General features: G+C 46.9%; 1 protein-coding gene across 14 annotated transcripts in view; it reads left to right on the top strand.

Moving 5' to 3' along the window:
• Window positions 1-13,687: 13,687 nt before the first annotated feature.
• Window positions 13,688-17,000, top strand: part of LOC118517394 (chaoptin) — a 110,003-nt gene continuing 106,690 nt past the window's right edge. For 2 of the 14 annotated variants that reach the window (XM_036063444.1, XM_036063453.1), the window contains exons 1-2: window positions 13,759-13,976; window positions 16,281-16,794. The gene's annotated coding sequence lies outside the window, so the exon portion shown is untranslated. The other 12 variants (XM_036063456.1, XM_036063458.1, XM_036063446.1 and 9 more) reach the window with 12 other exon arrangements.

Here is a 17,000-nt window from a genome sequence, read left to right on the forward strand (position 1 = left end):
CTACAGGTATGAACCGGTGTAGCAGAACCTCATTATAGACTAACCGGTTATCATCAGTCACCAAGCGGTGTCTGCTCCATTTTCCGCTCTCTTCAATCAAAGCCTTCCGAAACAATCATATTCTTCGTCTAGTTGTCGAAGACTTCGAAGCCAATATCTTCTCCAACTTAGCAACCATTGCGCTGGGGCGTCCGACAACCGTAGACCTTAAGCTAGAGCCAGAGGCGTCACCAACTCACAGGCTTCGTGGCTCTGTCGCCAACGCACACCATCACCAACGATTTGCCAAAGAGTGGTGGTGACCGGATCGTTGTACAGAGTCCGGCGCAGATGATCCCCGGACAGCTCCCTTCCCTAGCGTCCGTACCACGCTCATTTTCACCCCCTCTTCGCTCGTGTAGCCGTTCACCCTCTTTCTTTCTTCACTTCCTGTGCACGGTACACGGTACAACCTCCCACCACCGGGGTTGGTCCCCGGACATCTTACAATAACTTCACACGTCCCAAGCATTGGAATGTCTTTTTGGGGAGGCAGCATTTTTTTCTTCTTGTTTCCTCTGTTACCTGTTTGCGGCCTGCCAAATGGAGTAATTGGCGCTAATAGCAGGCTCCAACGGTATGTGTATCACATCCGTGATGGACTGGCGCAATTTTCGAGCGCAAATGAGTGATCGCTCACCTTAGCACGATGACAGTTGTAGGTGATTTAGCAAAGGTGATAACGAGTTTTTGTGAGGTCGACTATCGGGGGTGGAAGGTGTGGTAACAACTGTTTTACAGTTTCTCATTAGCTGACTATAAGTGACACCGGCGCTGGTCTTTACACGGCAGGACCGGGTATCAAATCCAACTGAGGACCGGATGAGGACTGACTATCCAACTACGTGAGTATCATTCAGTCTAGTAAGCCAGAAATGGTTGGTATGACCTTAGATGTCGTAAGGCCAAAGAAGAGGAAGAAGAAGAAGCAAATTGACAAGCCAATAACTCTTGACCATTGGTTGATGAAGTTCAAATCAAATCTTCGTTATTCTTCATGAGACCCCTTGGAAGAGTATGTTCATGATGGTCTAAATTTAGATTATTAGTTCCCCAGTTCTACGTCCAGCCTTCCAATCCAATTTTAATATATCCCCTGCGACTTCTTGGAAGATTGCGTTCGTGAAACTAAAATAGTTCAGCTTTCGATTATTAGTTCCAAGACTAGAGACTGTGCCGTGCTACGTCTAGCCCACCGAGAGAGGACATCCAATTTTAATATAGTATATCCTCCGTGTACCGTCGATGGGAACCATATTAATTCTACTCCACCTGAGAATTTGGCAATTAAGTTACCCCCTCTTACCATTATTCTTATTTGCTCTTTTTTTTTACCGCGCGTCCGCACGGTGCACTCCGAAGCTACGCACGCAGCTCAGCAAAAACGGTCGGACGGCAAACATTCCGCGTACGGCGGCAGGGATTGTATCCTAGCAATATTAATGCTGCCGCAATCGAATGTTTGTGCAAACCGAGGGGCGCTTGAACAAGAAAGCGCGCAACCATTCAGCATCTCCCAATGTTTCCAATCCTTTTCAAAATTCGCGATTACGACCTGCCCCGTCCTGTCCTGTGGTGACACGCCATTTTGCTTTCGATGGGACCAGCGAGCGTGCGTGTGTGTGTGTGTATGGTTTGCTCTACCGGGAGAACACATGAGGCGCACTATGTCGTTCTATGTTTCCGTTTTCTCGGGTATCAACGATCCATCGGTGTAGAAGGATGTTTCCATCCTTTCCCCAAACCCTACCGCCCGGTTTGCCATCTCGCCCGTTGGTTCCATTTCCATTTATTGAATCGTACAATCGCTGCGGTGGATACGTGACGCTTTGGCTAAAGGACATAAATAAAAAAAGAACCTCCCCCCCCCCCCTCACGTGGGAAGAATGTAACGAAGCTTTTAAACGGGAGAAAATGGGGCAGCTGGGCTTACCCGAAAAGCCTAGCAACTCGGCGTCCAATTCGAGATGTATCACATCACACACACACACAGACAAAATCTAGTGTTCTCGCAATCGTTTCGATATGAAATGCACAGTATTTGTTTAGTACGGCCATAACCTCATATATACGTAGCAGGTGTCCCCACCAACGTTGCCCGTCACCCTGCGTCTTTCATCTTGTTGCCCTGTGCTGGTTTTTGATCCGGTGCCTCGTTGCTGGTATCGATGTGTAGCAGCAGTACATCATAGCGAAGCGATTGGCTAGGTCAGGACACGTATGGCGGGCACGGTGGGTGTAGATTCAAGTATAACAAAAATATACCGCGCCGCTGTAAGGATACGGATAAAAGTGGTGGTCCGGGGACTGGTTTGTCTGCGGCAGTGTGCCACAACCGGTACGGCACGGTAAAAGTTGTTATTCAAAAGCGTTGTAAGGGTGGTGAGCTCATGATGACTTGCGTTGGACCCCCCCCCGGGGGAAGGAGTAGAGCTTGCGCTCGAGTCTCCAAAATTTGCTCACCAAGCCTTCGTCAACAAATGTTCCACCGCGCGGTCAGATTCTAAAGCGGGCCCCGGCTCAGAAAGTTCGACAGCAATCCGTAAAAGCGAAGGTATTACCCGGACCCTGCTGGACGTGCTGTCCGTTTACCGGTTCGACCTGATAGCAGGTAGATAGTGAAAAAGAATATATGCCCACACACACACCCATACATAGGAGTCACGCTGGTTTTTGGGGCATCATTTTGACCAGTTGACTTTCGCAGTTGACCTGCTATGCTATTCTGGGGCAGGGCGGGAAGACATCCAGTGTCTAGGTTTTGGTTGGGTGCAGGCAGATGATGTGGACATTCGGTGGATACATCCCGTACATGCTGGCAATTGACGAGAATTTACGAAATATTTGCCCCCTTTGCTTTCACGCCACCCTCCCCACTTCAAGTTCCCGCACGCAGCTCGTTTCTCGAGATGGAACTTTCGGGCAGCCGTATTCCTCGGTTTTCCCCTGTGTGGTTTCCAATTGTGGCGGCTAATTGCGCCCGATGAAGATGATGCATCTGGTGATGGTGATAGAAGAAAACCTTGGCGGAGGTGTGCATGCGGTGTGCCCACTTTATCTGTACAGGCTCGAGCGTCTCGAAGAACGTCGGTTGTGTTTGTCTTGCTGGCGAAATCCGGCAAATCGGAGCAGCATCTGGCACAAGATGGCGGCAGGAGCGGAAAGCTCTCATTCGCCGGTGCTCTTGCCGGGTCGGCCACCACAGCGAATGAAGTCGTTCGGTGAGGAGGGGGTTTTTTTTTTGCCGATAGTCAAGGTGCAAAAGCGCACTGCAGACGGCCAAAGTTCCGGGTGTTCTTGGTGGTTTGTGGAGGGGGTTCTCTTTTTTTTTGGGGAAGGAACTGTACAAAAAAAACCCAACTTCTACTTCAACGCACACCGGTTTCGCACACCGGGCTGGGTAAAAGCTTCGGTTGATGCCGTACGGATGCATCCAGCGGGTGAATAGTGTAGAACGGCCGGCGGTAGTGGTTGGGAGGTAGCAGCAGTCTGACCGGGGCAGCCAACACGACAGGGGGAGAAATTGCAGGATTAGGGCTTCCGGAAAATGCTTCCAGCAACTTATGGCTCATAATTGCCATCTCTTACCACCGAGCTGTGCTTCCTGTATCGTTTCCGCCTGTTTCTTTGCATGTTGTCCTCCCGGTTTGGTGTGTGTGTGTGTGTGTGTTTTTTTTTCTCTCCCCCACTAAGATTATTATTTTAACTTCCTTAAAGAACTAACCATGTCTGTTCGTTCCGTTTCGACTACTTGCTACTCGCATGTGTGTACCGATGTGGCCGGGGCACATTGGGTTGTGATGATTCAACAGTGGCTTACTCGTATGCGTTCCTGGCAACAAGCCGCTCCTCCATCTGTCAGCAGAAAATTCGTGACAACGTGACAGGCGGAAGGGAGAACCGAACGTTAGGAATATTAGGCGAAATGAATTGGCGACTTTGACAGCCCGGTGCTTGTTTCGGTGCAAATTGCATCGCACCGTATCAGCTGAACCGTGCCTGCGGTGGTTTGTTGAAGATTTTCCCGAGTGGTTTTGCCGGCCCGGAGAAAACCCATAATGCCAATGCACAATGCTTGTTCCCACTGTTGAAGATCTCGCAAATCTATTCGCCGCAAGACCCGGCTCAGCAATAATAACGCGCAAAAGCTACAGCTGATGCGCCTGAATGTATGCAACCGATGGCTGCCGGATGCAATACGCTGCCAAACGTTATCCCTAGATGACTTCTCGGTACGAAAACACATTAAGTTGAGTTAGGAGTTCCTTGCCGATGGTCCCTGATATTAGTGGAGCAAATATTGGGAAATTTAAAGAAATGTCTTAAAATTGCTCAAAGACTAGACCGCACATGCTTCTTCCTCCACACCGCTTGGTGTGCGTGGGCATAATTTTGCACCCCGACGAAAATTAGCTTACGCAAGTCATTTTCAAAACATTCGCTACCGGGGTACCAGGTACCAGTACCATGTAGAGAGAGAGTAGAGAACAGTAAGTAGGCAAGAAATTACCTACTTGCGAAGAAGGACATAATCGTGAGCGGAATAGACGATGGACCAAAAAAAGAAAAACCAGCAACCAACCAAGAAACCCTGTATAAATATGGTCTCCAAAGTTGGTTGGTACACTAATCCGAATCGCTTTACACTTCCAGTACGTGAAGCAGAGCGGTGGAAAAAGAAAGCCTGGAAAGCTCCCTACAAACAATAGCGCCGAGGGTCACTGGATGCCTTCACGCGAGCGGTGCGGGAGTTGTCAGGGTGGCAGGAGAAGCAGGAGATTAGAACTTTTTCTGTTGGTGCGGGAACAGTTTTAGCTTAAAAAAACGCAAGATCTGTTCAATGCAAGAAGCCGTCCAAGGAGCTGGAGTGAAAACCCAGCCTGAAGTGACTACTTGGCCGCCGGTCGATAGAGTCCGTGCTTGCTCGGCGAGGCTTCTGACGACTCCTCGAACCCTGTGGTCCTGTGCGTTTCCTTTTGCTCGTCTATAAAGCTATTAGCTTGCTCTCGACGTACGAAGATCTTTATCGGGGCCGGGTCGCTGATTTTCTATTTTCGTGGAAGCCCATGCCTTATGTAAGATCCTGCCGGTTGGTAATGATGGCGTGGGCTGGATGGTTGAGAGGTGTCACCTTTGGAATGTACCGTGCCCCGAAGCTCCCAATAGTACGACGCGCAAACACCGACCGGCTATTCCTGACGGTACCGGCCGGAAGAGCGGTGAATGTCGAGCGACCATATCACACTGGTGACCATCTTGAACGGCATTGATTCTGCCATGATTTTGGGAAGGTATTAAAAATGGGCAATTTCGGGTAGCTTGTCGTGTTGGTGAAGGAAGTAAATATGGCTAGTAAATATGGGAGGTTGGTAGCCGGCCAAAAGTTGTTCTGGTAGCCTAACCTTGAGAAAACCCGTTGCTACCTGCAAGTTACCGGAAGTAAGGCAAATTTGGTTCGTAATAGTATCCGAAATTCACTCCGGCACTTGGTCTGGCGTCGAGAAAGAATTAGGTTTGAATTGAGGTTAATTTGCTTTGATTTGAGCGCGCACACGAAAAACTCTCCATTCGCCGTGACTTCTGAGGGAAAGCCGTGAGGACGTGAGGGGGTTTGTGTTTGTTTGAAAATTCGCAAAGTGTACCGCCCACCCACCGTATATTCTCTCCCAGCTCTCTACAACGCAAGGTAAACAATCCAAAAAACGGACCACACTTTGTCTTCACTTGAAAAGTTCGTCCTCCCCCCCCCCCCCCCCCCCCTCCCTCCAGGGCTTTCTTGAACGCGATGGGCGATGGGATGGTATGTTAACAACACGGTGGGAACGCCGCTATCGATTCATTTTGGGTGGGAATAGAAAATCACCAAAACACACCGATATGGTATCGCTCCCGGTTGTGGAGGGGTGTGAGGGGGAACGGTGGGTGGGGAGGGGGTCCTTTTTCTTACCTCCTTGGACACGGAGCAGCATAATATGCGTAGCGTAAAGGCGTAGCATATGAGCGGAATACCTAATCGTGGCCATTTTAAAACAAGTCGAAACAATGAACTATGGAAGCAGTGTAAAAGGCTAGTGGGACATTTTAAAATTTGTTATTTTTATAGTTTTAAATAATTTCTATCCGAAATACGGCAAGTTCCTCATGGAAAAAAAAAATAAAAAATTTATTTATTTTTTTTATTATTACGGAAAAACGCCGTAATGTCACCACCGCATGTGATGACTGCGAACCATATTTAAAAAAAAAAAAACTGTTAAAGAAAATTAACCAGGCATTCCCCCTTTGTTATTTGCCATGTCCCGAGTATGCTCTGTGAATATATTTTTTACCTTTAATTTATTTTCGTATTTCTACAATACGACGTCAAACCGTAATAGCAAATAAATAATGATATTTTAATTGCTTGTTTTCATGTCGGCTACAATTGCTTATCCGTTAATTAAAAAATGAATTTATAACGATTTTAAAAAAAGCTTTAAAATTTGAAAATTAAAATGGGATGATTTTTTGGTAAATTGTTTAATTAAAAAAAAATTATTAAAATTATTTTGAATTATTTTGAAGGGTTTTTGGCTTATTATTATACCCTCAAATTAAAAAAATTGGACATGCAACGTTTTTTCAATAAAATCAACTTAAAATTTTAAAATTTCGATGAGGTGAATTTTTTAAACTATAGTTTGATTTTTTTAAGTGAAGGACAATATCTTACGTTTTTGAGTGTAATTTGTTAACTCTCTAGTTTATAAATATAGTAATAGTTAAAAATTATAAGATAAGACTGCATTACTCCCAACACTGACGAAGATAAATAATAAGGCATGTTCGGGGTGCTATACGGTTCTTTCTTTAGTCAATTTTCCTTCAATGCTGTGAAAAATTATTGCAAATACTTAGAAATGGCACATCACAGAAGTTTATTGTTATCAAACGATTGGCATAATCCAGATTTGCTGATTTATGAAAGATTAGATGGCTTAGATATAACACAGCATAACAAGAATATCATACATACTAGATAAAAACTAGCTTTGTTTGTGTTGATTATTGGAGGCTGTCTGAGCGAACAGCTCCATACAATTAAACATGACAGTTCGTACTCGATGCCTTGTGCTTGTAAGATGAGATTATTTATCATACATATATTTTTTCGTCTAAAATGCTTTTACAGCCTCGTTAAGTTTTGGCCTTTCATTTATGAACTTGATTTTAATAGTAGCTGGATATTCGGTACTGCGGAAGCAACCAGAACGGGATTTGATCCCGGGTTTTGCCATGTATCCTTGGTGTAAATATGTTGTTATTTCTTGTTATAAAATGATTCTTTCTCTTTTAGTTTTCAAAATTTACCCACCAATTTTTGATCTGATGTGCATTTACGTAGTATAATAAATGGAGGGAAAAATTAAGCACGCTCTCAAAACCCAAGTAGTCATACTTCGTTGGTTTAGTGGTTTACTAGTAGTTTAGTGGTTGGTTTAGTGGTGAACTCTAACTACCCAGAAAGTAGGTTCAAATAAAAATACTATAACCACAATTTATGCGCTGCACCGTGTGTCCTTTGCTTGTTCCAGTGTGCAAACCATTTTGTTCCCCTTCTCAGCTGTTCTGCACCATTTCTCCTTCATTGCAATCGTTTCGGTACTGGGCGTTTGGCTTGTTTAGTGTTGGTTGTGGTTTTTGTCTATCTTTTGTTTAACCATTTTTTGTTTGTTAACATTTTATCTCTCTCTCTCTCTCTCTCTCTTTCTCTTGCTCTCTCGTACGCATCTGATACTCATCTGCTTTTCTGAAACAGTCAGTAACATGTTTGACGTCTCTGTACAAGCTTCTGCAGGTATGCAAGGGAAGCACCGTTTGACACGCTTCAGCGAACAGTAGTAACTCTGTAAGAGGCAGCGCGAGATAAACGGTAATCGAGGCAAAATGAGTCAACACCTCGAAGCGAGCAGGGCCGTTTACTGCTCAACGATGCGAGCCGATGACTCTGGAGGTACACTTAGGATTACAAGTGCACTGGCTAAATGGTGGTGTCGAAACGGTGGTATAATTAAACCTGCCTCCGAACAGCAAAAAACCTCAGGTGAGTGTAATAATCCGTTACAAGAATTGGCAAAAACGTGCTCGTGTTTAGTAAACAGGGGTGGGAAAGATGAAGATGGACTTCTTCAAAATGACAGTAGCGATCCGGACAGTGGAGTGCACTTTTTTTTGTGACGGTTGCTTCAGAATTAATTCAGAAGTCGTACCGGTCGTTTAAAGCCCCGGAGCCCAAGGATGGACGCCACGCGCCACTGCCCGGAGCTAAGATTAACGGATCAATTGTTTCTGCTTAGTTGTTTGCAGATCATAGTGCTGTGGTCACCTTGTGGCGCAGGTCCTTCCCTCCCTGCCAAACCGTCTTGGAACGACGGCAGTGCAGATTAAACCTGCGACCGGGGACACAAAACAAGCGAACCGATGTACCACCGTTTATGGAGCCATCCGTACGGGGTTTTGGTGGTTTGGCAGGCGAGTCCATTAGCACATTCCGAAGATATAGACGGCGGACCGGCCCGCTTCCGAAAACTGGAGCTATCCCTCGGGGCGCTCCACGTTCCACACCGGTAATGGTGTTGTTTGCGAATGCTTCGGGAGCGATCCGGAGGAATGTTGGCGGAGCCATTTAGTGCGTCGTACCGGTGCGCCGCGGGTTGAAGTTTAATCGACCGAACCGCGCGTGACATTCCCGCGCGTCCCCGACCGCTCGCCGGGACCTGGTGAACCGAGTGATAAATAATCCCCCCTTAATGGACATTCATACGCGTCCTTGCGGGCAATAATGCGTGCGGCACGGACAGTTCGTCCGACAGCGAAAATGCACACTCACGCACTCCGGAGCGGACCGGAATGGTGTCCGGACCTGTAGTGGCGCTTCGTCCGCTTTCCTGCCCCCGCAAACCCCTTCACCAGTCGGTTCGGGTCGTGTGCGGCATCGTGATAATACAATTTCCGTCATATCCCGGCAACTGGTACCTGTCCGAGACGAGTTATCCTGATCGATAAGCTCCATCAAAATGGTTTCCCCGCCCAACCGCGCGTGTCCGAACGGGGTGACGACGACGACGACGACCGATGATGATGATGATTGTTTCTCGCCCCGCCGTTTTGTCCTTTTCTGGACGAACGCCGTCGACGAACCCGTACCCCGACACGCAGGTGAATGATAAATGATATAATTAATTGGTTTATTATCGTCAATTGTGGATGAATTTTTTAGTGTCGAGCTGAACGGCCCCGTAATAATGACATGCCTCGTACCCTGTGCCTTGTAGGTAGGTCGCAAATCGCGCCGTCTGCCACTCATCTCCAATAATGTCTCGAACACAACGTCCAACGGCGTCTTCGGCGTTGCGTGGGAGGAAGTAGAAACGGTGGATAATATCGATGGTTGTAAATTGATTAGAGCCTCCTGGTTAAGGGGTTCGGACCGGAAAGGAACGGTCGGACAGTATGGAAAGAACCTTAATGCCATGTAGAGGCCTGCTCATTGGTTGTTGGGCGATTTATAGGCGGAACTCGTGGTAATGTCTCGTGGTAATCGTGGGGGTCGGCGGGGAGGGGGGGATAAATAAATGCCTTTGAGGCTTGCCTAGCCGGCGTACATCGTGTGGTAATATTCTCCGTCTTCCTACCACCACCGCTTTCCATTCCTCCAGCACACATTGCGTCCCGAAGTCATCGTGGCAAATGAGTCCGATAATCCTCGGTAATCGGGCGTAATTAATTAAAGAGACACTTGCCGGATGCAAAACTTGTCCCTGCCTGGACACATTTGCCAATTCGGTTTGCCGCCGGCTTCCCTGCTTTCTCGGGTTGCCCTCTTCTTCCAGGAAATGAAGCCCGCGTCAGGTGAAGCGGCATGTGAGTGTGTTTAGTGTGATATCGCAAATCGCATTTGCGAAACGATTTGATTGAAGTTAACCATTGCCTTTAAGCAAACGGAAGATTAGCGAGACCCAGAATGGGCAGCTGATGCTCGGCCGATTTCTTTCTGCCACGATAAGGGGAAAGGCAAAACAATTCCACAAAACGTTCCGGGTTCCGGCAGTAAAAGATGTATGATGGAGGTGTTTTTTTTGCCACAGCTTTAGGTAGCGGCTCGTACCGCTTTCCCAGTAATTCCGGATCTATATCCCGGATCCCGGCTAGCGGAAGCGGTGTTAACCGGTGCAATCGATCTCGGGTGCGAATGATAAACCGGTGATAAAATGACAGATTTAGTCACATTACAGGCTACGATCAAGCATGCGGGTTTGCGTTCAGTGGGTTCGTTTTTTTTCTTTCCTTCCTTGCTCTTGCTTCTGAATCCTGCCTGTCAAGTGCTTTAATCGCAACACGATCCGGAATACGAAAGGCGTCGGTTCGGCGAACGCCACGATACGTTACGCTCTCGCGTTACGCTGTTTGATGATGCTGTGCCCGTTGCATACCTTTGGGCGCTATTATTACATACGGGCATATTCGGGACGGGCAACAAAGCGGCGACCGAGACAAAATGCGGCATATCGTCGTACGGTGCCTGGCTGCTATTAAAAGGGAGTGAGATACAGCCACAGAGAGAGAGAGAGAGAGAGAGAGAGAAAGAGTGAGAAAATCCATAAAGAAACGGGCAAAAAGAGTGCGCTCGAGCTTGTACATGGAGCAGTGGATGTGCGTTTAATGCGATAATGCATTATGCGTTTTTTTGTTGTTGCTGCTGCTGCTCCGGCTGCTGCTGCTGCCGTTTCCTAACGACGTCGATGACAGCAAAAGTGTTTGAAGTGACACAAGAGAGAGAGAGAGAGAGAGAGAGAGAGGGAGAGCGAGCGAGGAAAAAGGGAAGAAAGCACTGGGAAAAAAACTAATATCTTGCGCGAGGGTGGTAAAGAATGGAAGAAAAATCCGGAAAAAAAGGAATACAAGGAAAAACACGTGTTTCCCGATGTTTTCGTTTGTACTTTTGTTCCACTTTTCGGCGAACATTCGTGTGTGTGTGTTTTTTTTTTCCCTCTTTTTCTATCCTGACTGGAATGTTTGGTTTAGTTTTCGTGTGGGTGTGTGTTCGTTCGATTCCTGCTGCTGGGAATCGCTCGGCACTTCACTTATGTACTTCCGGGATCCTGGTGGATATGGATTGGTTCTGTTCGACGTCCGACGTAACGACCGATTAGGTGAGAATGAATGCAAACCAGCAGCAGGAACTGTGAATGGTGCAGTTGTTTATGCATTGCTTTCCGATAGACTACGTGTGGGTATCAGGACTTTTTTTTCTCGAAATATTCACTACTCGATGCTTCTTGATGACTGCACATCACTCAACGGGTATGCTGCTGTGAAGCATAATTTTACAATGATACACCCATTGCACGATGCGATGATCTGTTTAGTCTAGCCCCATGAAAACTGCATCCAGCTAACCCTGTTTTCCTGTTTGGTTCCAGCAGAAACGGGAAAAGCTTGCCTGTCGTACGATCACTTTCCGTGAGCCACGAGCCTGCCGTGAGCAGCGATGAGCCAAACGCTCTCAACAGCAACGAGTAAAACATTCCTCGGCATCCTACTCACAGCGGGGAGTAAAATCAAAACATGCCACACGATTTCCCATTTTCCGACCCGATCCGGCCGTCTGTATCTCCAGCGCTCCGGTAAAATATGGTGCCTGCGTGTATCGCGTCTCGCCAGCGAGAAACCATGAACGCCGAACAGTAAACCGATCGGAAGCCCAACTGGTCCCGAATGGTCCCCGCTCGTGCAACGGTCGCGTAACGTTCGGTAACGCTTCGGAACCGAATATCGGTAACGACCATTGCTCGTCTTCTCACCGGCATGGGTCGTATGGGTGAAACGTGGTCTCATCGCTCACGCACTCTTCTCACTATGGGAGCAGCATCACGCTGCACCAGATGCTAGATGAAAGATTTTAATAGAGAGAAAAAAGAACTCAATACAGCTTCGGTTATGGATTGCATAAAAGAAAGTGCAAAGAATGAAACATCGGCACGCAACAGCACAATCCAACGCGTCCATGCACCGGGACGGGGATGCAGCTTTAATATGACTGAGACACGTTATGAACGATGGGATGAAGAGTTGTGTTTGGGATGGTTTTTACGAAGAACTCATAAATACGATGGCTTGTGGATAGATTTACAGGGAAGATTATTTATCCTTTTTATTTTAATTACAAACGTGGCTATGCATAATTGAGCGACGACCATTACGTGATGCTTTAAGCTGTACCATCTAATTGAGCGTTGTAAGAATGCTAACGTCATGGAGCCGTTTTGGATATTAAAATTTTACATGAATACACAAAAATTCAAGTTATTTTATTTGAGTAACATAGCAGGAAGAATTTGAAACAATTTGTATTTCTTTTTTGATAGGCAATCAAAAATCAATTGCTAACAAAACTGAAGTTGAGACTTACGAAATTTAACAGGATCAGTGTGGGAAAGATATCCTGATGAGCTGACCTGATCTGAAAAAAACACATGAATAGAAATATGGTTTTCGGGAGCGTAACAATACTTTGACTTTGCTCTTCTTGGATGCAGTCATCAGACCCGGAGAGATGGATCTAAGCCCCTCCAAGGCCCCCTAACCGTAATTAAAGTTGGGGCTCCTGTTGCATAAAATCTGCTGATCGCTGCCTTGCGAACTCGAGACCTCTGCGTAGCATTAGACCCGTCACTGGCCAGCAGCAGTTTAAAAAGCAGAATAAGTTGTCGAGAATTCCTCAGAATTCTACAATTTATCTAGTTGGTGGAAAAAATGGAATAATCTATCTAAACAGTGCCAGTTAGCTCGAACTGCACTCCAACACATGGATAGAAACTACAGAGCCATCCTTCGTCTAGAGATTCTCACATTTTGCATATTTTACATGATTATGATATCATAAAGTTGCGTAGCACGAACTGTTTAACTAAGGGGAAAATTAAGTCAAGGCAGCCATAATTGGTTATAAGTCAGTTATAAAGAAGAATAAGAAGACTTAAAAATAAGAGAATAAGAAAACCAAAATCTCTCGAGATTGTTAACAAAAAGAAGACAATGAAGAGGAAGAATCATAAGAAAAAAAGAAAATCTTCCACTGATTTTATTTAAAAAAAACAACAAAATCTAATCCCTTATGTCTGTAAGTAACAGGTAGGCTACGAAAATCAGTATGAACCAGAAGATTGTTCATGAAGGCATCAAAAAGTTTTGAAATTGTGTTTAATAAACCTTCACTTTAGACTTGGGTTTATTAAAATTTACCAGAATATAGTTCCAACAAATAGGTTATGAGCTGTTTTTTTGTTTGAAACTCACCTCCATACTGTGGAGGTTGTATGGAAAGGAGAGAATTTTTCTCACTCTCGTGCCAAAGCGGTGTTCTAGCCGAAACAGCTTTGCTCACTCACGCACTCCTGTCTCACGTTCGCAGCGTGAGTAGAGCGCTCCCTATGCGCTCGAGAACGCGCTCTGCCACAGCGATGCGTTGCTCCCACGCACAACACTCCGTCCACACACATCTCACGCGCGATGAGAAACCCGAACCGAAAACACTGGTCGTGATGTGGCTGGCCGGTGGGTACGCGTCGTGCTCGCTTCGGGTACGTGCGGGACACGCGTTTCAGTGCTGGGCGCGCTACACAGCTGCAGCAATCGAGCTGGTAACGAAGACCGTCCGTCCGTTAGTTTTCCGTAAGCTTCCGTCCGGTGCGGTTCGAGACGGTCGTCTGTCTTGGTCCGGTTCTGTGGTCGTACACACGCGTTCGAAGTATCGCCGTAGTAGTAGGGAAGCTGCGTGCCGCGTGGTCGGTTCTCGCAAAGCAGTGGAGAGAGAGAAAAAAAACCACGTAATGTTCGGGAAAAACGGCTACGCAGTGACAGATATTTTGCGAATGTGTGTATGCATTTGATGGAAGGTAGTTGCCGGGGAACGAAACGGGGGATGCCTTAACAGGACGTTAGGGCATCGGAGGAGAAGCATAAAATCACTCGAAAGGGCACGCACCCATCGACCAGTGGTGAGGGATTTCGTCAGGGACAGTGTAGTCAATGGGTGTGATGTTCCAGCTAGGATGAATGAAGCGAACAATGTCTTCTGGAAAGTCATCACACCTCACGGGTGTCGGTCATCACTTGAGCTAGTGATCAGTGTAAGGGTTAGGCTAGAGCTAGAATGGTACTGCGGCGGTGTCCCGTCATGGGACCTCAGAGAGTCAATCACGCCTTACCACCATCCGGTTTCAATTCACAATCTAATTACCGGTAATAGTGTGCGTGTTTGTGTGATGGTATATGTTCCAAGTAGACAGTGGCAACGGCAGGTCAATTCCCTCTATTCCCGAAAGACACGTAGTAGTGCTGGAGGCCGGACCTGTAGCATCATCTCCAAAAAAAAAAAAAAAGAAAAACCGATTCCGACAGTCTAAGGACGTTATTATCCTTATTGTGTTATCCCGTCGGGGCGGGTTGGGCTTTGGGGCGGATAATAAAAAGGATCTCCTTCGTGCTGTTGCTGACGCTCTCTGCACAACCCAGAAGTTTTGTCTGTCTGTCTGGAACATTGTACGGCCAAGCGTACCTTTCGGCAGAGTAGATGCTGTTTTTTCTTCATTCGGATGCTGAAGGGAACATTCAGTCAATGGAGGCTTTCATGTTGGCCAGATAAGGACATAACAATGGCAGGACCGGTGGAACATGGTGTTAGCTTACGAGATATGTTTCTCCCTCCCTCTCCCCTCCCTGACATTATCCTACAAAGCCGGTATATTTTAAGAATAGAATTTTACTGACCCAGCACAGTAGGCGCACGCCTCCGACAGAGAAGGCTAGTAACGTTACAAGCACCCAAGATGTGTTTCGGGAGGGCTTCTTCCAACACATGACACCGGTCAATTGATGTTGGATTGCACAAAATTGGAACTGTGCCTGTTGGAGATTAAAAAAAAAAACCAAAGTGAAGGCCAAAACAGGGCGTCCCCAATGGCCCAATGGCTGCTCGATCGATGCAGTCAGCAAACTGATGAGCCTGCAGTTCTGGTATCGTCGCACGGCGAGCTCGGAGTGCTAGTGCTAGCTTCATTCGCTCTACTGACCGCGGATGTGCCTCGGACAACGCCAAAAAGGTGGAGCAAAGTCTGATGGTCGCGCGTAGGAAGGAAAGTCGGCGAATCGATCCAATCGTAGAAATTCTTGACCATAGTTGTTCCTCCTCTTCTGCTCATCTGGTGCTCCCAAAACTTCACGTTCTACAGGATTAGCCACACTGTAAAAGGGCAGGTGTTTGTGCGTGGGTGTGTGTGCGATGGTTTGAAGATCAGCTTTCTTCTCCGTTGGTCTTCCGTTTTCAAATCCTTATATCGCCCATTTTGCCCCCAATTTCCGATGTTTCTGTGTGGAGCAGGGTCGTGAGTACCGTACCGTGGAAAAAAAATTGTGGATCGATTTGGAACGTTGCGGGAAAAATTGTCGGGACACACACACACACACCCGCATCGAACCGTGGCCAAAGTGACAGTGAAGCGAATTCGATTACCGGTTTGTCTGCCATTCACGGCCGGCCGTCACCTTACTTGTTGGGAAAAGTTATCCCCCAACAAGGTGCCTTGTGAGAAGTGGATCCAGCCATTCTGACCGTTCTTCAGAAGCGGGAAGATGTGGGGATCCTGGTTGTTTTTTTATTTGTGCTTTAGTTTTTAAGATACTGAAACTGTTGTTTTACAGAACTGGTCTGGTGCTTCAGCCCGTTTGATGTGGAGTATAATGGTGGGCCAGAAAGTTCTCGCTTGAGTATCTTGTCAAGTGGTCCTCTTCGGGTTTTTTTTTCTGAAGAAGGTCCGATGTTGACCGCCGGCCCAGGATTGTAAGATTGCATAACAAGGACCAAGAGACATTCTCGAGGGGGGGGGGGGATATAACTCTGCTAGATCTGTTGTCGCCACGTTGTATGTAGTAACAGTTGTGTACAGTGTAGTATAGTTTTAGGCTTGCTCCAATATCCGATGCGATGTCCGGCAAATTGGTGGTGGTGGTCCTGCACATACCTCAGCACTTCGCCTCAAGCTTCTATCAATCAACCAACACCCAAAAAAAAAAACCCAAGCGTTCCGTAGCATTCCCGCTAGTTTCGCTCTTCTCTATCAACCGTTGACGGCGGTTCAGGCTGTTCCTCGATGGCCGGACCGAGCCTTGCTGATAGCGTTCTCTTTCGATGTTTCCTGCAGTGTTCGGGGGCCGTACTACGTGCCTAAGGATTGTTTGCCCGAGTGTAACGCCGGAGTGGCAAAATCTACCCTGTAGCACCGAGAACTGACCCGGGTGCGTACAAAGTTCTGTACCTTCGTCGGTGGAGCTAGCCTCTGCCATAGGTAAAGTGCTCCTCCGTACTTCCGTAGCACATCATATGTGCTTGTGTAGTGTTTCCCTCTGTGTGTGTGTGTGTGGGAATGTATAGAAGAATGAAAAGTGTAAAATAGTACCATTGTAAGTGCCAAAGTGTCAGTAAGTCGAGAGGAGTCCGCAGTGATTCGAGTGCAATATACCCGCTGAAGCGGTAATAGTGAGTCTGTGTGTGTGTGTGTGGGGTGTGGAAGAAAGTCATCCACATCACCAAAAAATTATCATCCTCCTTATTTGTTCCATCACGAACGATAACACCCGAGACGACACAGACTCGGACATTTTGTGTCGCCTGCTTTCGTGGACATCGACCATCTTGCAGCTTCAAACTAAGGCAGGGTAAGTGGGCATCTATCACATATTTGCGCGCTCTGTGCCTCGGTGTAGAGCTTCACCAAGATCAGCCAACCATGATCCGTAAGCGTAACGTAACGAAGCGAAGCAGAGACGTTTTTCTTGTTTCTCGGTAAATCGATGATCTACTAATTAACCTTCACATGCGATGGCGTTCAAGCCCAAACACATAACCTATCCCTGGAGGTCAG

The sequence above is a fragment of the Anopheles stephensi genome, chromosome X (genome assembly GCF_013141755.1).
Source record: "Anopheles stephensi strain Indian chromosome X, UCI_ANSTEP_V1.0, whole genome shotgun sequence".
NCBI lineage: Eukaryota > Metazoa > Arthropoda > Insecta > Diptera > Culicidae > Anopheles > Anopheles stephensi.